The following is a 25,045-nucleotide window of genomic DNA, read 5'->3' as shown; positions in this document are numbered from 1 at the left end:
GTCATAAGCCTGTATTGCAAGAGGAACATAGAAAAAGCTCTGGCCTGGGTGGTGCTAATGGGGAGCACAGAGGCACTGGCAGTAATAACCTGAGAAGGTTGTAGCTGATAGCACTCCCCGAACCTCAGAACCGTGAGTTGACGCAAAGGCCTGACAAGGTTCATTTAGGCCCTAAATCAGTAACAAAACCAGTTGCATGGCTTAATTAGTTGAAGCATTGTGTCCAAATTGCAACTGTTCCGGGATGTCCATCTTCTGTAAAATGCACGAGGTGACTGAACGGCAAGCCTTAACTGTCTTCGGTTTGTGATTACAGCCCAGAGAGGTGATAGAGAGCGGTGATGAGCATCACAGATAAAGACAGTATTTTTGCCTTGCGCACCGACTGGCTATGCTGAGTTTTCAGCTAAAGATTTTTTTTTTTTTTTTTCATTTCACTTGAGTCAATAATCATTTACCCACTGGATATTGCTTAAAGCCTAGTTTTCATCTAATTCTCGTTTAACGATATTGAAAAGGAAAAACTAAATAATAATACCTCATTTGTGTGGAGTGCGTGTCTTTCAGAGAAGACATCGTAACCCATTTTATCCTATCTAATTTACAATAACAACACTTTTATAATGTAAATATGAGTAAGGGCTATTATCATTCTACAAAGTATGCATGAAAGAAATTAAAGCATGTTTGGATAAAATGATGGGTTCATTGTACCTTCCATTTTAGAGGTGTAACAGCTGGTTTGTTTTCTTTCTCTTTCTCTTTCTTTCTTTCTTTCTTTTTTTCTTTCTTTTCTTTCTCTTTTATTTCTTTTCTTTTCTTTCTTTCTACAATGAAGCCATGCTTCAGATAAACATGTTTATTAAGGTGTACCTTGCCCTCACATTTTAAGATGAAAAACACCTTGATTAAAAAAATAATAAACACCAGGGGCGCCAGGGTGGCTCAGTCGGTTGGGCATCCGACTTCGGCTCAGGTCATGATCTCGCGGCCCGTGAGTTCAAGCCCCATGTCGGGCTCTGTGCTGACAGCTCAGAGTCTGGAGCCCGCTTTGGATTCTGTGCCTCCCTCTCTTTCTGACCCTCCCCTGCTCATGCTCTGTCTCTCTCTGTCTCAAAAGTAAATAAACGTTAAAAAAAAATAACAAACACCAAAATGTTCAGATGTCCTACAGATCAAATCTCTCTCTCAAATCTAGATCGAAACCAATCAATTCTTTACTACCCAACTCTGACTTCAATCAGCACGGTTCTCACCAACTTGTGCTACACATATTACTAGTCGATTGTACTAGCTCTTCCTTATATGCATTATGCTGTAATGATCTTCTCGTCTCCGCTGGATTTGGCACGTACCTTCACACGCACAAATTCTGCATATATGTGAAGTCACTGACATTTTTATGCTTGTATTAGCAACCTTTTGGGGGATCCCATTTTTCTGATGTTTTTATGCATCCATTCACTCGTTCTCTCATTAAGGCTCTCAAGCCTTCATACATCCATTCAAAACAGTGATCATGTGCCCAAAACGTACAAGCACTGTTCTAGATGCACAGAATGAAAATAGGAAGAAGACAAAATTGCTGACTTCAGGAGACTCAGAGCCCAGTGAGGGAGCCAGAGGAGTAAACAACTGTAGTTCAGTGTGGTAGGTGTGGTGATGGAATGACAGATGAGAATGGTCTGGGGAGCACGGGGAAGGAACCGGTCTGTGTGTGAGAGGATGAGGAAGGCTTCTGAGAGAAGGTGCTCCTAGATCTCAGCATGCCAGGAAGAAGGGATTGGGGTATTCCAGGTAGAAGGCACAGAATGCACAAAAGTAAAGACAAACAGGAGCACTCTATGCATCTGGCAAACTACGGGGAACATGGTAGGACAGGAAGTTCCTCAGATATTCTGTGGTGAGTTCTATGTCACAATCCAAGCCCTGGACTTCACCATAGACAATTCTGTAAAGGAAAATATATGGTCCCTAGGGTTGTTTGTCCTTAGTCATGTAAGTAAAAACACATTCTACATGGGATCCATACCAAAGTGCCTTTTAAGACACTGAGTAACGTCACAACATCAAAGCTCGGGTCTGGTCTACCCAAAGTCTGTAGTCTCCATACTTCCTTACGATTATACTCCAGGGGGTGGCAGGTAAGAGCAGCCTACTTCTTCCTCAAATATCGGTAGTCATGTAGCCCATTCCATTAGTATTTCAGTATAAGAAATTTCTATAGAAATATTCCCAAATACAGCATTTTCTAATGTACTGTGTTGGAGGGGTCAGGTTTTTCCTGTTCACCTCTTCCCAATCATTCAGATGTGGTACTGCCCAGCCTCCAAAGGAGTGAGAACCAACTTTACAGGCTTCTTACAGCAACCCCACACACTAGCAAGAGGCATTTGGAAAGTCTCTGAATATACACCTAGGGTCTGCAAGGACAGCTCTTCCCTGAAGCCTCTGAGGAGTCCTGCATGAAGGTCTTCATGAACTGGGTCAGCAGTAGATAAAATGTGATCACTACAGAACTCACACAGAACCTTCCCTAAAATAACCCTACTGCTCGGTTAGTCCTACTCTGAATTCCCTTGTCACTTAAGAAAAGCTTTGCATCATGAAATCGCATCCTTGTTTCTATTTGGAAACTTTTCAGAGACTCTAAGTTCAAAATAACTCCTCTATTTTGGTTCCCGACCAATTATGGAATCCTCTCTAAGACATCATTTCTTCATTCATCCAACACGTCACCCATTCAACAAACATCTATTTCCTCGTTTCTGGCTATCTCTTGAAGCCAGTTCAATCAGCCTTCTGTTCCCCATTACTCCACTGAAAACACACACGTGAAGGTCACAATGACCTCTATGTTGTCCAATTTAAGGGTCAATTGTCCGTCCTCACCTTACTTTCCTCTCAGCAGCTTCTTGGCACTGATGATCACTCCCTTGTTGAAACATTTTCTTTACTTGGCTTCATACCCACACTGGCTTTCCTCCTACCTCATTGTGTATTCCTTCTCATTCTCTTTTGCTGGGTCTTTCCTCATTTCTGAATGGTGGAAGCCCCCTTGGGCTTGGTTCTCTACAATTACCCAGCCAGTCCATTGCTTTATTTTATTTTATTTTAGATTTTATTTTTAAGTGATCTCCACACCCAACGTGGGGCTCTAACTCACAACCCAGAGATCAGGAGTCTCATGCTTCACTGAGTGAGTCAGCCAGGCACCCCCAGTCCCTTGTTTTAAATACCATATCGTGGGGTGCCTGGGTGGCTCAGTCAGTTGAGTGCCTGACTCTTGATTTCGGCTCAGGTTATAATCTCACGGTTTGTGGGATCGAGCCCGAAGTCAGGCTCTGCGCTGCATGGGATTCTCTCTCTCTCTCTCTCTCTCTCTCTCTCTGTCCCTCTGCCCTTCTCCTGCTCACTCTCTCTGTTGTGCTCTCAAAATAAATAAATTTTAAAAACTTAAAAAAAAAATCATGTCTTGTGCCCTGATGTCTGACTTGCAAGTTAAAAAGTGGTTTTTTTTTTTGTTTGTTTGTTTCTTTGTTTGTTTTTTCTAGAGATGCTAAAGTTTGGGTTAGGCACTGAAGGAGGAGATGAGTTGGTCCTGTCCAGGGGAGAGGAGAGGTATTTTCCCTATGGGAATAGGATGAAAAGGGGTACAAAGTTGTGAAAAGGCAAACTGTGTTCAGAGAAAAGAGGGAAGTCTTGTGTGAGTTGAAAGTGACTATCATAAGGTAGGTTGTAGCCATGTCAAGAAGAACCTTGATTTACAGGTAAGGAATTTGGACTTTATACTGAAGACAATAAATAATTATCAGAGGTTCTTAAATAGGGTAGAGATGTGATCATTCATATTAAAAAATGAATAAGACTTTAGCTGGCAAGATGAAGGCCACACTAGAAGAAGGGGAGACTGGAGCCTGGAAAGCCAATTAGAAGGCCCCTGTAATAGTCTAAGAAAGGGATTAAGGTCTGAATCACCATAGCAGCAGTGGAATGAAAAGTAGTGACAAATCCAAGGGAGATTTAGAAGTAGCGTTGAGGACATGGTTATTGATTACATAGGAGTTTGGGAGCAGGGGAGAGAGACCAAGGTTGAAGTGTAACGACAGTAACTAAGCTAAAAGGGGGAAGGAGAGCAAGTGTGGTGGGGGTCATGAGTAGCATATTAAATTTGCAGTAACGGTGGGTTACCAGTGGCGAAATGCAAAGGTCTGCAGATCAGGAAAGAGGTTTAGACTGAGTGTATAGGTTCAGAAAGCAGTGCCCAATGGTAGCCAAGTCCTCAGAATGGATGGGATATCCTGGGGAGGGTGCATGGGGAAAAGAATGCCAGAGGAAAGTATGCAGACAGTTGTCAGGGGAGGAGGGGGCTGAGGAGGAACAGAAAGGGAGCTTGCGTATGGGATGGAGGAGGTCCACAAGTAACGGGGGGGAGAGCCCTTCTGAGAGGAAATAACCAAGAGTTCTCCCTGGGGTAGGATGACTGATACCATTATGTTTGGTGATTAGATCTCACGAGCACATACTCTAGAGAATTAGAAGTCAGGCTGGAATGGATAGAGTGAAGACTCCTCTTTGAAGTTGGCTGGGAGGGAAGCAGGTAATGGCTGGGAAAAGGGTGGAGTTGGGCAAGGTATAGGGATTTCTTTTTACGGGATGGTCGTCTTTACACCAAAAGGTTGCCAGCCGGCTTCCACCCACATATTACTACCCCACAAGGCAAACTTGTTGAGTTTTTGAGCAACTGAACATTCCATAGAGTTCAGTACATATATGGAGTGCCTGCTGTGTCTAAAGCACTGCACTGTGTCTAAAGCACTGCATTTTAGTGCCTAAAAAACATATGCAAGATACGGTCATGTTTTAATTTTTATTAACTGGCCCAAATCTGCCTCCTTCCAGCCACAGCTCCCTGTCCTCTGGAGCCACGCACAATATAAGAAGTATCTCTTCCTCTTATTGAGGGTGGTTTTCAGCTACCTTCTGGGTATTCTCATTGAACTTTTGTGAAATAATCCAGACTTTACGTATGCATACTTGCATAGGTGTATGTATGTATTTTGTTACCAGCTAGCAGCTCTCCTCTAGACATCCATTGCTGTCTGTCCTTTTTAAAATGTGGCTCCCAGCGGGGCACCTGAGTGGCTCAGTCGGTTAAGCGTCCGACTTCGGCTCAGGTCATGATCTCACGGTTTGTGAGTTCGAGCCCCAAGTCGGGTTCTGTGCTGACAGCTCGGAGCCTGGAGCCTGCTTCAGATTCTGTGTCTCCTCTCTCTGCCCCTCCCCCACCTGTGCTCTGTCTCTCTCTGACTATCAAAAATAAATAAATGTAATAAAAAAGCCTTAAAATGTGGCTCCCAGAATGAATCTCAATTTCTCTTATCTGCAGTGTACAAACCAGCTGGAACATTCTTGCACCTTCCCAGGACATGGGTTTTCTGTTAATGCCATCTGAGACTGTATCAGTATTCTGATAGTACAATACTTACTCATAGTACTTCACAGTCAACCCACATCCTGAGATCTTTTGCACCTGAAATGTTAATGAAATAGGTCTCATAATTCTTGTATTTATACAGTTGACTTTTTAAAGCCAATTGCAGAAGTTTGTTTCCCACTAAATACCATATTTTTCCATTTTGTTTGTTTATATATATATGTATCTATCTATCTATCTATCTATATTAACGTTTCTTTATTTTGGAGAGAGAGACAGACAGACAGAGCGAGTGGGAGAGGGGCAGAGAGAGATGGAAACACAGAATCCAAAGCAGGCTCCAGGCTCTGAGCTGTCAGCACAGAGCCCGATGTGCGACTCGAGCTCAGAAACAGTGAGATCGTGACCTGAGCCAAAGTTGGACGCTTAACTGACTGAGCCACTCAGGCGCCCCTTACACTTTGTTTTTATTAGCCAGTAATAAAAAGAGCAAGGGCTTAGGAGTCAGGCGGGTGTAAATTTGAATTCTGGTTTTGTTAGGTAGCTCAGTGACCTTGGTCATGTCATGCTCGCTCTGGCTCAACTTATCAGTGAAAATAGGGATAATCATAACTACATTGCAAAGTGGTTCTTTGCAAGAAGAGGCTTACAAGAGGCAGTACAGTACCTAATATATCATGAGGGTTCCATAAACGTTAGTTTTCTCGCTTTCTTTCTCTTCCATTTTCTCAGCTTTGTGTTCTTAGCAGAACTATGCCTTTTAAGTTGTAACTCAAGACTAAGAAATCTTCCTTTTATTTTGTTTAATTATTTATTTTTTTGTTTGTTTTTATTATTTGTTTGTTTTTAAGTAGGCTTCATGCCCAGCACAAAGTCCAATGTGGGGCTTGAACTCATGACCCTGAGATCAAGACATGAGCTGAGATCAAAAGTCAAATGTTCAACTAACTGGATGGGGGAGCCATCCAGCTACCCCATAGTTATCTTATTTTTTTAAATTAAATCTTCCTTTTAAAAGAAAAAAGTAAGTTGAGCAGAACAGGGAGGAGCCCAGGACCAAAAGAATACTTTAGTCTAACAGTGGGGCATGAGGGCGCTGAGACCAGACTTTCTGTGACCGAATCCCAGCTCCGCTACTGACTTGTTGTCTAATCAGAAGCAAATTCATTAACCATCCTGAGCTTTGTTTTCCTCATCTGTAAAATGGGGATGATGGCAGTGCTTGTGTTTCTGGGTGTTGGGGAAGATCAACTGACATGGTAGGTGGAAAGTACTTTTGCACAGAACTTGCACATGCTAAGTGGTAGAGTTCTCATTACCCACTTAGAAACCTCCAGGTAAATAATGTATTTAAACTCTTCAGTGAAATGACTGTGTTAAATGGTTTGCATATGTTAGTTTTTTATACACAATGCCGAATTGCTGACCCAATTTGAACCAACAGAATGCTTGAACCAATTTTCATGCCCAATATTGTATGATGGTGCTTATTTCCCTGTATCTTTAGCCACTCAACGTACCATTTTAAAGTGCTTGACAATTTGCTAGTCGTAAAGACATCTGGTTTTACCTTGATCAGTGCCTCTCTAATTATTAGTGAGATTGGACTGCTTTCCTTTTATTTTTTTTTAAGTTTATTTATTTTGAGAGAGAGAGAGTACACACATGCACGTGCGTGAGTGGGGTGAGGGGCAGAGAGAGGGAGACAGAGAATCCCAAGCAGGCTCCTAGCTGTCAGCACAGAGCCTGATGTGGGGCTTGATCTCACAAACTTTGAGACCATGACCTGAGCTGAAATCAAGAGTCAGATGCTTAACCCACTGAGCCACCCAGGTGCCCCTGGATTGTTTTCATTTTAATTGACCAACTGAATTTTTTTTTTTTTTTTGCCTTTTCATGTTCTTTACCCATTTTTTTTTGAGATGTAGTCTTCTTATAAGTTTGCTAGAGCTCTTTATATATTAAGGATACTACTCTTTGTCAGATATATATTTATATATATATTTATATATAAATATATATATTATATATATTTTATATATATGTTTATATATATTTTATATATATGTTTATATATATATATTTATATTTATATATATATTTGTCATATATAGTTGCAAAGTTCTAGAATGTCTCATTTATCTGTTAATTTTGTTTGTGGTACTGTTGTATCTACATAAATTTAAGTGTTGTAAGTAGTCAAATCTATAAATATCTTTCTTTTATAAACTATAAGCCTTTACTTCTTTGCCCATGAAGGCCTTTAACATGTTAAGACCAAGATGTGCCTATACCACATCTTTTCAACACTATTAACTTCTTTTATATGGCCATTTTTCACATTTAATGTTTTAACCCATCTGAAATGCATTCCATTCCTTCTTAGCCATGTTTATTCATTCTTTTGAATACAAAAGAAATGCTTTGGTTTCAAGAAACAGCAAATTTAACTCAAATTGGCTTAAACAAAAAAAATATTTATTGGCTCCCGTAAGTGAAAAATTCAAAGGCTTCAGGGTCACGATTCCCACGTGGTTTACACAATGTGGAGAGCACCTGAACGCTCCCTTTCATTTATGTGCTTTAATCCCTGGTGATAGCTCCATTCTCAACAGACCCTCCCCTTGAGGCTCCAAGATGGTGGACAAGAACTCCCAGAGTTAAAATCTCGTGCATCCAACTCCTGAAGAAAATTATCTTCGTTCTGGCATTTCCAGCACGAATCCTGACCTTCTCTTTCAGTGGACCGACTTGGGTCACATACCCATACCTGAAGTAGTCACTGTGGCCAAGAAAATGAAATTCATTGATTGGCTTAGTCTGGAACACACGCTCTACCTCCTGGAGATAAAGGGAGAGTCAGCTTTCCCAGGGCTACATGGATGTCCCAAAGGAAGCATCAGCTGGGAAAGGGGAATGCATTTGAGAAGGAAAGTAAGGTAAGGACTATATTTTTGAATATCAAGATTATTGTTTTTAATAGGCAATGAGAAATTCTTGGGGCACCTGGGTGGCTCAGTCGGTTAATGCCGCCGACTCTTGGTTTTGGCTCAGGTCATTGTCTCACGGTTTGTGGGTTCGAGCCCTGCATCGGGCTCCGCGAGGACAGTGCAGAGCCTGCTTGGGATTCTTTCTCTCTCTCTCTCTACCTACCCCTCTCTCTCTCTGCCTTCCCCTGCTTGTGCTCTCTCTTAAAATAAATTAATTAATTAAAAATTAAAAAAAAAAGAAAATGAGAAATTCTCTGCCATTTAAAAACTCATTTGTTGGGGCGCCTGGGTGGCTCAGTCGGTTAAGCGTCTGACTTCAGCTCAGGTCACGATCTCGCGGTCCGTGAGTTCGAGCGTCCAAGCGTCGGGCTCTGGGCTGATGGCTCAGAGCCTGGAGCCTGCTTCCCATTCTGTGTCTCCCTCTCTCTCTGCCCCTCCCCTGTTCATGCTCTGTCTCTCTCCGTCTCAAAAATAAATAAACATTAAAAAAAATTAAAAAAAAAACTCATTTGTTTCATCACTATTAACATGGTAGACACTAAGAATTAAAAATCATGAAAAAACATGGTCCCTTCCTCAAGTGCTAAACTCTTTTTTTTTTTTTTTTTTTTTTTTACGTTTTATTTATTTTTGAGACAGGGAGAGACAGAGCATGAACAGGGGAGGGTCAGAGAGAGGGAGACACAGAATCTGAAACAGGCTCCAGGCTCTGAGCTGTCAGCACAGAGCCCGACGCGGGGCTTGAACTCACGGACCGCGAGATCATGACCTGAGCTGAAGTCAGACGCTTAACCGACTGAGCCACCCAGGCGCCCCGAAACTCTTTACATTCAAGCTGCATAGGGACCATCTGGGTACATCACACTTTGTAAAGGTCTCATCATGTATGGTTGGAACAATTTCCTTCATGGCCAAATGATCTATAGGTTCTATGAAATTCTTCTTTAATATGGATTCCATAGACCGGGTGGAAATAGACCACATCTTCCACTCTCCCCTGTATTTATTCTGGTAAAACCATTGTCTTACGGTCATTTTGTTCTCTGGTTATTCATTTGCACTATTCTTTGCCTTTTTTTTTAATTCAGGGTTTTATTTATATCACTTTGCAATGTCTTTTCCTAGTTTGAGACCCCAGATCTATATCTTGATCTAAACATTTTCTATGTTGGACCCTGGAGCACCGAGGCTCTACGCTGATCACAGCAGTGATTCAGAACGTAAGACACAGCAGTGCCCACAACTATGAGCCAGGCACAGTTCAAAATGCCCTGCCCAAGACAAGCCGTCCTCCATCCGACCCCATGGATGGGATTCGTGCTCTTACAAGAAAAGACACAAAAGAGATGATCTCTCTCTTTCTATGTGTGTACAGATACACAAGAAGATGGTTATCTGCAAACTGGGGAATGCCTCTTGCCAGACACCAGAGCTGCTGGTGCCTTGATCTTGGACTTCTTACCTCCAGAACTGTGAGAAATAAATGTTTTTTGTTTAAGTCACCCAGGTTATGGTATTTATTATGGCAGCTCGAGCTAAGACGTCATCCCTTCCCCCTCTGTGACATGCCTATAAATTGACTAAGCCTCTGTGGGCCAGCAATAGCCCTTTTTACTGCTTCTTAGATGTTTTGACCATGGTTTTCCTCTCTTGTCTCAGTCCCGTCTCTAATATTTTCGACACTTCTATTCTACATTAGTGCTTATCAGCCCTCCTCCGCTCCCCTCCATAGGGCGAAACGCTTTTGAATGGGGCCTCTAAACTGCTTTCTGATCTCTCCTACCTTTGGCGGCCACCGGCAGCATTGCCCCTGCCAGGACACAAAGTGGACCCTTCATCTGCTGAGCGTGATTGATCCCAGCAGAGCTACGTGAACAAACTGCCATTTAAGAAATTCTATTCTCTGGCACCTGGGTGGCTCGGTGGGTTAAGTGTTGGACTCTTGGTATCAGTTCAGGTCATGATCTTGCGGTTCTGAGATCAAGCCCCACGTCAGGCTCCATGCTGAATGCCGAGTGCAGAGACTGCTTGGGATTCTCTCTCTCCCTCTTTCTGCCCCTACCCTGTGTGCATGCATGCCCTCTGTCTCTCTCTCTCTCTCTCAAATAAATAAATAACCATTAAAAAAAAAAGAAATTTGAAGACCAATTTATTGGCTGATGTACCACCATTTAATCACTGTTTTTAGAACCCTCCTCCAAAACACTACCACATTAAACATATATACTGAAGATACATTCTGCTGCTTCAAATATAAAAGATGTGAGAGGAAAAAGTTTGTACCTTATAATCTAGGAAATGCTGTAGTTGAATGACTGTGGTTTTCAAATATCAGTATTAGAGGGTCTTCCACATTCAACAGCACTATCCTGTCTTCATTATTATTCTTATTATAAACATAAGCAAAAAACAAACAAAAACCCATTAACTGTCTTCAGTACTATTTCCAGATCCTAGTTGTCTTTGGACATTAGCTCTCTTGCATTCTCTTCACAGACCTGAGCCCTTCCTTGGAACAAGGCCCTACTCCTGCTTTCTGTACGTGTCCTTTAAACATATGAGCTTATCAGAACCCTTCTGGAGCAGCCACATTGATCATATTTATTTGTCATTTATTTTTGAAATAAATTGTATTTACTTTGAGAGGGAGAGAGGGAGAGTACAAATGGGGGAGGGGCAGAGACAGAGGGAGAGAGAAGATACCGAACAGGCTCAGTGCTGCCAGCGTTGAGCCCGATGTGGGGCTCTGTCCCACCAACTGTGAGGTCACGCATGACCTGAGCCGAAATCAAGAGTCGGGCACTTAACAGACTCAGCCCATGTTGATCTTTCTCACATGCTCCCTTTTCTTCATTGAAATCACCTGTTGTATAAAAATTTAAATTTCTTTTTAAAAATTTTTTTTTTTTTTTAAATTTTTTTTCAACGTTTTTTATTTATTTTTGGGACAGAGAGAGACAGAGCATGAACGGGGGAGGGGCAGAGAGAGAGAGGGAGACACAGAATCGGAAGCAGGCTCCAGGCTCCGAGCCGTCAGCCCAGAGCCTGACGCGGGGCTCGAACTCACGGACCGCGAGATCGTGACCTGGCTGAAGTCGGACGCTTAACTGACTGCGCCACCCAGGCGCCCCTTAAAAAATTTTTAATGTTTGTTTTTGAGAGAGAGAGAGCGAGAGCAAGCATGAGTGGGGGAGGGGCAGAGAGCGAGTGAGACACAGAATCCAAAGCAGGCTCCAGGCTCTGAGCTGTCAGCACAGAGCCTGACGCGGGGCTCGAACTCATGAATCGTGAGATCATGACCTGAAGTCAGACACTTAACCGACTGAACCACCCAGACACCCCAAAATTTAAATTGCAAGTCATTTTACTCCTCTTTCACCTTCTTTCCTAGTTCTTGGCCGGACAGAGCCTCGTGCCTATCTTTTCTCTTAACTTGCTCAAGTCTTTTTTGTGTCAGGTTAGCAAGTGCAGAATTGCCTTTGCTGGCTATTACAAGTTCAAGGATGCTGTGGTCACTTATTTTAAGTTGCATGTCACTTCTACTTCACCAACACATTCTTCTTAGGTGGTGAGAATTAAGCATAGAATAGTACCTCTTCTAAGTAATTTAGATTCAAGTCATGCCAACTTTATTTGATACTCTTTTCACCAGAATGAGCTTGTCAGTGGATGTTGAAGTCCTTCATTACCCCTGTATCATGCCCCTCTGCCAATAAGTGTGTCATTTGTATTGGGAAAGCATTATTAATGTTGCCATAACAGGATCGCAAGGCTTGACAACGCACGGCCAGTGGAGAGAGAGTATAAGCCAAGACTGGGGTAGGGAGTACTCCCCGGGGCATGGGCTGCGAATACAGAAGCTGGCTTGGATTAGGGCAGCTAGGCTCCTCAAGCCTGGTGTCTCTTACCAAGGTAAAGTTCAAGAAGCTATTAATACTAGGCAGTCCAGCATGAAGGGCAAGGCCAATGTGTACCATAGTTTAAGGAGATCACAAGCAGGGGTGTGGGCATCTCTAGGGAAGAGATACACTAATAATGTCAGTGTCGTGGTAAAGAAGGGCAGGATTCAGAAAGGGGTCCCAAATCTACAGGAAGACCGGGATGCAAGGCAAAATGACCAGAGACTGAAGGTGTGGAGGTCAAGGTGGAAGCCCCAAATTGGATAAACGCAGGAATGGAAGGCAGGATAGGAGCAATCTACAGCTGTGTCTGAGGCTCACAGCTGACCAGACTGGAAGAAAGCACGATGCTGGGGCTGACACGGGTGACACGCTTTGTCCCCAGTCAGAATGGTGTTTAAGTATCGGGAGATCAGGGAGCGAGACCCCCCTCTAAGGTGGAGCTCCTTAGACAATCCAGCACTGGTCACCAGGAAAGGCAAAGACAACCGGCCAGCTGCTTTAGTGTATGCTCCAGTGACAATGTCACTTCTGCTTTTATTTTCACCCAAATCTTCTCTACCAGGCATTAACCCTCAGGCTTGTGGGTTTCTATTTGTGTTCAGAAGTTTTTAACTCACAAGGTTACTCTGCTTTGCCTCCGATTGTGTGCTTCTTTCGAGCAAATTGTATAGCTTCATATTGGTGGAATACAACTACAGTTACCATTTACTGATTATTTACCACCTACCAGGTACCACACTAACTGATTTACATACACGAGTTTATTTAATCCCCACGACATCCTTGAAAGGTAGGTATTACTATCTCTCTTTTAAAAAAGAGGAAACTGAGGCTTATATGGTTTATGTAATCAGCCCAAGGTCACACATCTGGGACACAAAGGGGCTTGGATTTAAACTTAGTTTTGTCTAACGACGTGTCTATGTGTTGCTAAAGTGGCTACATCGATCCCACGATACATCCAAACAATTGTCATTGACACCTATTAGCTACTAGATTTTTCATCTTCCTAAGTATCTACCCATCTACCTGATCCATCTATCTTCTTTTATCTCAAATTCCGTAACACTCCGTACTGCACTACGTAAGAAGCAGATCATTAATAAGTACTTGCTGAATGAATGAATGCAGTTTAAAAATATGATTAGAACTACCATGTCCTCTCTTGTTTGGGTATTCAGAGTCAAGCAGCAAGACTTCATCAGTTTGCTTTACAAAAATACCACATCCGTACACATTTGTTCATTACAAGGAAGAGGAGGGGCAAAATCTTAAATCAGTACTGAACTAGGGAGACATATGTTATTCCCAAAGAAATCAGACGTGGGCAAATGTGTTTGCATGTTCAAATAAATTTGAGACGTTAAAATAAAGGGGTATGCAAAAAACGGATTATCGTCTTCAGAAGTCTGAATCTGAAAATCTTGCTTGTGACACGATTTTCATATTTCTCCAAATCAAAGGTTGCCAGACTACTGTCCCTAAGCCGAATCCAGCACACCCCTTGTTTTTGTGTAGCCCGTGAGCTACGAATGGGTTTCCCGGTTTTAAGTAGCTGAGAAAGACTTTTTAAAAAGATGATATTTTGTAACACGTGACAATTATATGAAATGCAAACCTCAGGGTCCACAAATAAAGTTTAATTGGAATGCAGCCATCCTCGTTCACTTACGTGTTGTCTGTGACTGGTTTCACACTACAGTGGCAGACTTGAGTAGTTGGGACAGAGACTGTATGGCCCACAAAGCCTAAAAGATTTCCCATCTGGCCCTTTACAGAAAAAGCCTGCTAACCCTTGGTCTAACTAAATAATACAGGATGTCGTAACATTTTAAATATTGTTTAAACTACACCTATTATTTTAGTTTCTAATTCAAGGACACTAGACTGAAAGGTGATGACATCTCTTTTGCTATGTAGAAGGTTTCCATGTTCTCAGGATAAGGTCAATCTCCTTTGGTATCCCTACAGCCTCTCTTGACAACGGTAGCACCTTTCTGTAGGAATGATAACAGACCGAGAAGCTGGTGGTTTCTCTAAGAGGTGATATATCTCTTCCTGCTAAAAGTCATCTTTCTCTTTGATGGAAAACTGGGGCTGGGTATCCTTGTGAGTGGTTACAGTGTATTACAGAACTGTAGTGGCACCGAAATGGATTCTCCAGACTCCATCAACTGATTCAAGGTGGTATGATGGGGTCAGATAGACGAGGAAAAGCAAATTGCTCTTTTTGTCATCACCCAGGACCTAAATAAAGACAAAAATGACTCAGAATGACCAGACACAGGTGAATATTACTTATCAGAATGTTTTTAGGAGGCACTTAACATCACAACAACATGGCACTCTGAGAGCTCAATCGATGTGATGGCTCAAGAGCAAAACCGAGGGAAGAGAACTTCCTTAATTTTTCTGAGATCAAGTTTGGTTTGCAGTAATGTTTAAGGGAATATGTCTTATTTATTTAATTTTTGAGACCCAAGGATACATTCTATTATCTTTCCGTATCTCTGCTTTTTTCTCTCTTCCTGTAACCTTGTCTCTCTCTTTTTTCAATGTAACAAAAGTTTATTGGTCATTTATTATGTGTGAGGCACAGGACAAGGATTTAGGAGAGAAACAAGTGAGAGTGATCTTTCTGGACCTTTTGGCAGCATTTAATGTGAGTTGATCACCCTTAACATATTATTCTCTTAGTTTCTTTGGTCCTATAGTCTCCTGGTTTTATTTTTCTGGTTTCTGATTTTCAAGCTCTATTGCCATCTCTTTCTTTCTGTCCAATCTTTAAATGACCAGAATTTAGTCCTGGGTCTATTTTTTTTTAATTCTATCTATCATCCCTAGTCAGTCTTCTCCCCAATTTATAAATCCAACCCTAGCAGCTCTCCTGAGCTTTGGACCCATATCACAAGTCTGCAGTAGACGTCTCTACTCACACAGAACTTTGGTCTTCCCCTATAGTTTTGTTACCACACCAAGATTCTTGTGTTTCCTTTCTATCTTGGAAAATGACACCTCTGCTCATGCACCAGATCTTGGAAAGACACTACCTCCCTCCCCACAACCCCCCCCATTTCCCTTCAATCATCAAATTCTTTAAAATAACTCTCGACTCTGGTCATTTTTCTTCCTGTGAATGTTGCCACTATAGTCTGAGAAACCATCATGTCTCACATGAATCTGAAATAATATATCCCCAGCTGGTCTCTCCACATCGCTCTTGTCCTGCTCTATTTTATCTTCTCACAGATAATGTCTTTCAGGCAAAAAAAAAAATACATACATCATATATATACATATATATATATGATCTTTTGACATCAGTCTACCTAGAACTACCTCACAATTTTTAACAGCTACCTACCACTCACTTATATAATGTACCATGATTTACTTAACCACTTTTCTCTCTTATTTATTTATCTATTTATTTATTTGAGGGAGAGAGAGAGAGAGAGAGAGAGAAAGAGAGAGAGAGAGAGCAGGGGAAGGGGGTAAGGGGCAGAGGAAGAGGAAGAGCATGGAACCCGACATGGGGCTCAATCCCATGACCCTGAGATCATGATATGAGCTGAAATCAAGAGTCGGATGTTCGACCAACTGAGCCACCCAGGAGCCCCTCCTTAACCACTTCTCTGTCGATGGACATGTAAGCAATTTCCAGTCTTTAACTATGGTAATTAATGCTCCAGTGAAGATCCTACAAGAGATATCCTTCAAGGTATGTGTGAGTAAATCTACTGGGCAAATACAGAAAAGTGGAATATCTAGGTCAAAGGCTTTGTACATTTAAGAATTTGATAAATACTGCCAGGTGGCTCTCCACAGACATGGTACTGTAAACGAGTGCCTGCTTCCAATCCCGGCCAAGTATACTATTAAACATTTTGATTTGTGTCATCCTGATATGTAAAAAATGCACCTCACTGCAGTTATAATTTGCATACCTCTTGTTAAGGGAGAACATTCCTTGATTTGTCATCCTTTTACCCAGTTTTCCAACATCCAAAGATATTTTCTTATTGATTGATAGGAGTGCTTTGAGTTCTTCTTAACTAATCTGATTTCTACGTTCTTTCAGGTATCCTAGTGTTTTTTAAAAGCCACACTTCAGCCAATTTGTTTTTAATAATAAGTAGTTGGTGGAGTATAAGGTCCATTATGGGGAGCGCATATGAAGAGCTCACATGTAGAGGTCATGAATTGATTTGCAGAAGTCCTGACTTCCTGAAAGTAGCTGGACAAGACAGTCTTACATGCATACCTGTTTTACTTCATTTAATTTTACTAACAGCCCTGTGAGGCACGTGTTATTATAAACCACAAAGTGAAGTTCAGAGACTGTGAATGTCCAGGATCACACAGCTAGAAAGTTGTCGACTTCTGGAATCTTAAAAGCATAGTAATCCATCATCACTGGTGGGTCATTCCTCAACCACACGAGGCTCGGATCCTTGATGCCTTTAATTTCTAATAATTATTGATCCTCTCTTTTTCTTTCTATAAACATCCTATGAACATTTCTGAGTGCCTATGAAATGCCAGGAATCTCCACGAGCATTACATTTCAAAGGGGTTATCAGCTATAAGCAAAAACAAAGAAACAAACAAATAAACAAAAACCCCAACAGTGATAAAGTTTTGCCCCTATGAAATAAATACAAAGGATGATTGGGAAGGTGGACAGAGAAGGATACTTTCATCAGGGTGGTCAGGCAGGGCCTCTTTGAGGAGGTGATATTTAAACAGATTGGCACGACCAAAAGAGTGTTCTAGGAAAAGGAGTAGAAAAAAGGTCATCGCGATTGAAGTCAGGGGGGGAGTGGTGGGAGAGGAGGTTGAAGAGGTAGTCTGGAATGCTGCCTAAGGCTTTGCAGGCCAGCAAAGGAGTCTGGACTAGATTCCAAGTGCAATCAGAAGACATGGAAGGATTCTAAGACGAGAAGTGATATGACATGATTTATGTCACTTTAGCTGTGAGGAACAGGGATAAGAGTAGAAGCAGGAAAACCAATTAGAATGCTATTATACGAGACCAGAAGATGACATTTGACAGGTGGTGACAGTGGAGGTAGAATGAGACTGATTTTGGAAATGTTTTGGAGGTAGAGTTGACCCACATTCTTCATGGACTGGATATGAGAACTGAGGAAAAGAGAAGAACCACAAGTAGCTACGTGTTTTTTTGGCTTGAGGAACCGGTGCACGGTGATGACATTTAGTTTGGAGGAGAAGGCTGCAAGAATGAAGAATTGAGTATTACTGTATTATTTCCTTATTTCTTTATGCAGCCTCTACCTCACAGACCACGATTTCACTCCTTTTTTAAATTTTAAATTAATTTTTAAAATTTACATCCAAGTTAGTTAGCATATGATGCAACAATGATTTCGGGAGTGGATTCCTTAGTGCCTCTTCCCCATTTAGCCCATCCCCCCTCTCACAGCCCCTCCTGTAACCCTCTGTTTGTTCTCCATATTTAAGAGTCTCTTCTGTTTTGTCCCCCTCCCTGTTTTTATATTATTTTTGCCTCCCTTCTTTTATGTTCATCTGTTTTGTACCATGATTTCACTCTTTTCCCAATACCTCTATTTTCCTTCTCTACTTGCCCTGGCCTCTTTCTTATCCCAAACAACCACTTCTACCTATTTCCTCTACCCCCATCCTCTCCTCAATCCCATGCAATCTGTTGCTATCCCCCCTCTATCCCAAAAAATTCCTTCTTGCCAAACACAATGACCTCCTTGTTCTGAAATCCAAGTCCTCATTTTTCTTGACCTTTCTCTAGCGTTTAATACTGTTGACATTTCCTCCCTTGGCTCCTCTGAAATGATTTGTTTCTGGTCCTTCTAACCTTTATGGATGTTCTTCCCCTGTATCTTTGTTGCCTTACTTTTTCTTTGCCCCACCTTTGAAATGCTGGCATTTTCTTAGGGTTCCAGAGTAGGTCCTCTTTTCCTCTTACTCTGTACCTTTTCTTTTGCGGGTTTTATCTACTTCCATGAGCTATCACTTATTCTGATGTCCCCAGTGTAGCTCTCTCTCCTGGGTTCTAGACTCTCCTGTTCAATTACATAATAGAATTATGTTCTAGACTCTCCTGTTCAATTACATAATAGCTTCACTTTGATATCTTGTGGACATTTCAAACGCAACATGTTTAAAATCAAACTACTTACCTTCCCTTCTCCACTTAGTGTTTGTTCTTCCTGAAGTCTCCAACTTAGCAAATGGGACCATGATCCTCCCATTTACCTAAGCCATAAATCTCCTATTCCTTGATCTTGCAAACATAATCAATAATAAAATTCAGTTGGTTCTATGTCTTTGATAGTCCTCAAATCCTTCCCTTCTCTCCATTTCCATTCTTGCCCCCTATATTTTGATGTTTCTCATTTCTTTCCTGTAATACTAAAACAACCGCCTAAGTAGTCTCTCTGCTCACGGTGTTAATCACACTAATAAATTCTCCAAACTGGAGAATTTCTAAAGTGGACAATCTTGATCCCCTCAGCGTGCTCCTTGATCTCCTCAATGTCTCTCCGTGGGCCTTGGGATAAGTTGAAACCTCTTAAGAAGAAATAAAAGACTTTTCCCAGTACAAGACCTTGCTGATCTTTCTGGGTATGTCCTTTAGAACCTCTGCCAAGCATTCATACAATGCATTTACTGAGAATCTACTATTTGCTGGGCACTGCCTTTCACCTTCAACTCTCTGTGCACAACTTTAAAAAAAAAATTTTTTTTAATGTTTATTTATTTTTGAGAGAGAGAGTGAGAGAGACAGAGTGTGAGTAAGGGAGGAGCAGAGAGAGAGGGAGACACAGAATTGGAAGCAGGCTCCAGGCTCTGAGCTGTCAGCACAGAGCCCCACACAGGGCTCGAACTCACAAACCAGGAGATCATGACCTGATCTGAAGTCATTGCCTAACCGACTGAGTCACCCAGGCACCCCAACAACTTTTACCAGGACTCTACACAGAGTACGTTCTCTGCCTGGAAAACATTTCTCTTTAACTTGCCCACTTGTCTGGATACTTCTGTTTATCCTTCCAAACTCGCTTCCAAACTCATCTTCTCTCGTAAGTTCTGTCAGGGCTAGGTACCCCTCTAATAAGCTCCCTGGTGATGTTATCTCACTGTTGTGTGATCAACCGTGTCCTCATCTGTCTCCTTGTTACACTATAAGTCCTTTAGAACAGGCTGTGCTATTCATCTGTGTACTCCCAGTGCTTAACACAGTACCTGGCACACAGCAGGCACGCAACCATGAATGAATTAAAGTGGCAGAGCTAGGTTTCAGAGTCAGGTCTTTTCTCTGTGGCACAAATCTCACCCTTCTTCTTGCTACATCTTCAATCGGAAAAATTTGAAAACCTGGGATAGGTGTATTTTTTCCTATCATTAATTAAAATATAGACAAATAGATTATTAGCGCCATGAGGATTCAGTTGACTATTTATTTCTTGTTTAGCTCTTCCTCATCACTCCACGGTTTTGTTCATCAAAGTACTTGGGTTAACTAAATCTAAAATGACCAAAAGGTCTTTCCATACACTTTTATATCCTTTCTACTTCTTATCCTGTTGCTTCTACAACACCACCAAGGAAGCAGAGAGTAAGTACATCAGGAGTAAGGTTGGTTTTATTTTGGTTGTCTGGTAACACTAAAAAATAATGTATCAACAGCAAATCACATCCCATTGTCCCTTCCCCCAGGGTCTCTATGGATAGGCGTTCAAGTTCCAGAGTTAAAATTTAACATTGCAAAATCCAGCTAAAATTGAAATTTTTATGTAGTGACTTCAATATAATCACAGAACTTTGCAAACGGAAGGAAGCTTAGAGATCTTTAGTCTAGCACTTTCCTTAAGCTTCTGTGAGGAAACCAACGCTAGGAGACCTAGAGTGGCTTGCCCAAGGTCAGCCAGTCTAAAGGAGGGGTAGGGGCAAACTTCCTGACTTCCAGTTGCCTGATATTTCCTCTAAGCACCCTTTTATTTTCCATCTAAATGAATCATCCACACCAGAACCCCCCTATTTACACAGTGTGTATTTTTATGATATCGCCTTTGTAGTATTCTTGTCGTAAAAAGGAAGGACCTTAAAAAAGAATTCCCCCGTCCTGTCCAGGGGGAATTGGTAAAAGAGACAATTAGTACAGAAAGTAACGGGTTCCTATTTGCAGGGTAGCCCTGTAATCACACTCTGTTCTCTGAGCGCCCCAATGCTAACCCAACCTTATTTGTGCTCCCGGGGCCCGGATTCCATTCAATTTCATGCCTTATTTAGTCTAAATGATCTCCCCAGCTTCGATGTGTATTTTTTGAGCTTCATTTTAGAAATATCATACTTTTTTTTTTTTAATTTTTTTTTTCAACGTTTTTTATTTATTTTTGGGACAGAGAGAGACAGAGCATGAACGGGGGAGGGGCAGTGAGAGAGGGAGACACAGAATCGGAAACAGGCTCCAGGCTCCGAGCCATCAGCCCAGAGCCCGACGCGGGGCTCGAACTCACGGACCGCGAGATCGTGACCTGGCTGAAGTCGGACGCTCAACCGACTGCGCCACCCAGGCGCCCCTAGAAATATCATACTTAAATCTACTCTCTACTTGAGTTTGTTTTAGTTCTAATGCTGAGGAATGAGGATTCTGGGTAAAAGAAATAAAGGTGATGGATTTTTGTAAGCCTTTCATCTCAAGAATGGTTTTCTCAAATGGCAACTGGCAGTCTAATTTATTCCTCAAATGATGACGTTTTCCGTGGGAATTAGAATTTAATTGGGATAATTTGTTTTCACAGAAAGCAGAGATTTCTTTCCAAGAGTTTTCAGTTTGATAATGTTTTACCAGCCAGTGCACGGAGACCAAATATAAACCAGTTCTGAGAAACAGGAAGTGAACCTGACTGGTCTAGTCTGCATGTCCCTGGCAGTGACGCAAATACAGAAATCAAATTAGGAAAACAAGATATGTGGGTGTGAGGCAATCGATAATAATCCAGGATGCTACAACGCAAGGAAGAACGCCTTTAACCGAATGCCACTCATTTTAATAACACCCTGAGAAGTTTGATTTCCACTGAACATGCTAGGGGTTCGGAGCAGAATGAGCTTGGGTTCCCTAGCAACAGCATGTGCTTTTGAGACTGTCATTAGCCTTTCAGTTAATCCCGCCAACCCCTTACTTCTAAATGTATGACTGACATTAAAAAAAAAAAAAAAAAAAAAAAAGAAAGAAATGGTATTTCAGAAAGTGCTTTGAAATTTCCAGGAGCAAAATGGAAAGGAATTGAAAAAAAAAAAAAAAAAAAAGTTGTCCTGAGAATTGTATCAGGTAAAAGATGTTCGTCGGTGCCCAGCCTTTCCCCACATTCACTGCTCTCAGTTCTGTTTCTGAATCTCCTGTTGGAGGGGAAATGGTTGAGAGTTTAGGGCAGTCCCCTCATGCAACATCAGTCCCAGTCTGAAAGTGGGGTGAGTAGTGGGGTGGCAGTTTGTGTGGGGCAGAGGCTGGGGGGTGGGTAAGTGGGATGGGAGGGAATATAACACAGAGGTTTCTTTCCCCATTTTATGCAGATTACATTATCCTGGTCGAAGGAGCTTGGGGAAGGAGGGTGGTGAGGGGGAATGAAGCTATTTTTCCTATTGATTGTTTAATTGCACCAGAGGCTGTTTGTCCGAGGCCCCTGGCCAAGAGCATTATTTTGGTGGCTAAAGTGAGGCTGGGCAGGTTTCCATCCCCTTCCTTAGTTTTAAGCAAGACAACCCTTAAAGCGCAGCCGGGCTATAGGAATATGGTGTATGCTGACTTCTGCTACTCAGATGTACCCTAAAGCGCCAAGCCTGATGGGACGGTGGTTTTCAAACCCTGAATCATTGCTCTAGCTCTGTCCTGGGTTCGGGATGCACAACTCCTCTTTGTAGCCTGGGTCAACTGCGGGGCGTTATTAGAATGGTAATTATTGCTGCGTTTGGCTGGTCATCCTTATTATGGCCTGGGTCCTTTTCGACTGGACACTGGGCTCCTTCAGTTTGGCCGGGTGACTCCTAGTTCTCCCCGCCTCCCCACCTAACCCGCCCCCCCTCCCTGCGCGCTCCCTTCCCAAGGCGACCACCTGCGCCGCCCCACTTACCATCTGCCCCGCGGGGAGGGCCCCTCGGGGTAGCGGTGCCCTCCCTGCTCCCGGGCGGCTCTGGGGGAGCTCGATGTTTGCCTCCAGCCCTCCGCTACCGGAGAGATCAGGTTCCTCCCCTCCTCCCCCTCCAGCTCCGGCCGCCGCCGCCGCCGCCTCCTTCTTGCATGACACAGCAGAACCGCAGCTGCTGCAGCAAGTCCCAACCATCCGCCCAGGAAGCGCCGCAACCGGGACTCGGGAGGGGCAGAGGGGGGCGAGGCTGGGGCCACCGCCGAGGGGGATTCTTGCCCCCACTTTGCACCACACACTTGTTTCCCAACCCGGGGGCATGGGAACAAAATCAGGCTAAAGCCGACAAGGCCGAGCCGTTGAGGAGTGCTGGGGTTTGGCGTCAGAAGGGATGGGACCAGAGAGAAGGGTGCGAAGGAGACCCCAGTAGGGGCAGGACATTGCAGGGAAGGAAGAGGCCGAGAAGTCAAGGGCCAGGCTGTGAAGGAGAATAAAGGAGGTCAAAGAGAGGTAAGGAGGGAGAGTTGTTGAGAAGGGAGACGGAGCTGGGGGGGGGGGGGGGGGGTGGTGGTGGTGGTGGTGGAGAGCTGCAGGAGAGGGAGGACCTGGAGGGAGTACTGGGGGAGGCCTGAGCTAAGTACCCAGGCAGCATGAGGGCTGAACTGGGAGGCAAGGGCACAAAAGGGGAAAGGGATGTTGGATTTAGGCGTTACATAGGAAGGTAAAAATTGGGGGACATATTATGGCATTAGAAGGGATGTAGTGGAGATCATTCATCATGGCTGATGAGGTAAACTGATGAGGTGGAAAGAGAGAGAGAGTCGAGGCAAAGCCAAAAGAACGGGTGATCTTACATCCCACCCTTTAGTTTCCTGAGAAGTTTTTCGTAATTCCGCCAGTACAAACAGGGAGTTTTCCTTATAAATGGAACAGCATGAACTAAAGCATAGAAGTAGCTGTTTAGCTCAGATTTACAGCACAGGATTTCCATGGTCCACAAAAACTTTAAGGCAGAGATTTGGGATTTAAGGCATAAGCGCATAAAGGGGTGGTGATTCAGTAATCCCGAGGGCACTCAAAACTGATGTTACAGTTTCCACACAGCACTGGATTTGAATAAGTATTTCAGAGTGTTTGTTAAATGTTTCAGTTAAATGCACTGGAAATGAGGACAAAATTATTGGCTGAAACTATCCTAAAAATGCACCTGCTCTTTTTCTTTCTCTCTATACTCACGTACACACACATACGTACACACACACACACACACACACACACACGTGTAATTTCGAGGGTCTAGCATGTACAGTATGATTAAGGGAAACATGTTTTTCTGATGATTTTATTTCCTACCAAAACACACGCTACTAGCATTTTACAGCAAACCAGCTGCTTCTCACCATTTGAAACAATGTGGTCAGAAAACTAATGCAAACACTGCCACTTTGGTTTTGTTTGTACCTTCCAGGTCACATCTACGTACCTCACTTCCTGACACAAACAAGTTTTTACTGTTGTCAGCAACAAAGCCCTAATATAGCTGCGGAAGAGAAAAACTGCATTGCATTTAGCCTCCTGCAAGCATCATCAACAGTTACCGGAGGAATGTAATTCCAGAAAGCTTTAAAGCTGGTGGTGATGGTAATTATGTATCAAATGCCTGACTCTATTTCTGTTATTATTGTTTTGTCATTTCTGTTCTACCCAAGAGCTGGCTGAACTCGCAGAGAGACGAATCCAGTTTTTCTTCTTGACTTGGTACAAAATTAATCAGACCTGATAGAAAACTCATTGCTCTTGGGGAAAATCAAGTAGGAGCCACGAAATGTCATTTTAGCAGAGCGTGGGTTTTGCGACTGTAGGAAAGGATTTGAAGACGCTCCTTCTGTTCGGTTTCCTATGTGACGAGCAAAGGCTACACGCACGCACAGACGCCACAGCTCCCGGATGCTGTGGCTCCCTTATCTGGGCTCCTGCAGCGCCAGAAGCCCCTTCGGGATGCTGCGAGGGGCTCCCGGTGGGTGGTGGTAGGAACGCTGCGGCCGCGGCCACTCCAGCCGCTGCTGCTGTTGTTGCTGCTGCAGTCACGTGGGAGCCCCTTTAAGTTTCCATAGAGAGGCCTCTCCGGTGTCACATGATGGACATGATATAATGAAACAACATTGTGGAGAGGAAAGCATTAGGGGAGCCCACGGCTACGAAAACAAGTGAGTGAGAAGAGGTGGGAGGAAGAGAAACTACGCCACCTCCCCTGCAGCCGAGCCGCACGCAGCAGCCAGCGAGAAGTGGGCGACGCCGGGGGGGAGGGGGGGCAGGGAGACGGGGTCCTCAGCCCCGGCCCGGGGACCCCGCCGCCCACCGCCCAGAGAACAACTTTTAGCCGGCAGCCTCGGCCACCGCCGCACCTGTCTCCGGAGCCTCCATCGCTCCTCGTGACGATCAAAGGGAAATTCTAGAAGAATATGCTCTACAAATATACATGCGCATCATTTTCCTCCTCGCGTCTGGCTCTGGAAGGAGGAAAGAGAAAGGGATTCTAGCGGCAGCGTGCGTTCCGCCCCAAGGTAA

The 25,045-nt window shown here is 43.2% G+C and overlaps 2 protein-coding genes across 21 annotated transcripts in view; one reads left to right on the top strand and one right to left on the bottom strand.

The window, feature by feature from the left end:
• Positions 1-22,581, bottom strand: part of MKLN1 (muskelin 1) — a 379,442-nt gene extending 356,861 nt beyond the window's left edge. The window contains exon 1 of the mRNA XM_078439319.2: positions 22,466-22,581. The gene's annotated coding sequence lies outside the window, so the exon portion shown is untranslated. The remainder of the gene's footprint in view (positions 1-22,465) is intronic.
• A 115-nt stretch (positions 22,582-22,696) lies between these two features.
• Positions 22,697-25,045, top strand: part of LOC132679532 (uncharacterized) — a 222,147-nt gene continuing 219,798 nt past the window's right edge. For 18 of the 20 annotated variants that reach the window (XR_013552682.2, XR_014137321.1, XR_014137326.1 and 15 more), the window contains exons 1-2: positions 22,701-22,987; positions 23,946-25,041. The gene's annotated coding sequence lies outside the window, so the exon portion shown is untranslated. Of the gene's footprint in view, positions 22,988-23,945; positions 25,042-25,045 lie in introns of all 20 variants that reach the window. The other 2 variants (XR_013552688.2, XR_013552685.2) reach the window with 2 other exon arrangements.

The sequence above is a fragment of the Panthera onca genome, chromosome A2 (assembly GCF_046562875.1).
Source record: "Panthera onca isolate mPanOnc1 chromosome A2, mPanOnc1 haplotype 2, whole genome shotgun sequence".
NCBI classification, from domain to species: Eukaryota; Metazoa; Chordata; class Mammalia; order Carnivora; family Felidae; genus Panthera; species Panthera onca.
This window is presented reverse-complemented; position numbering and strand designations above follow the sequence as displayed.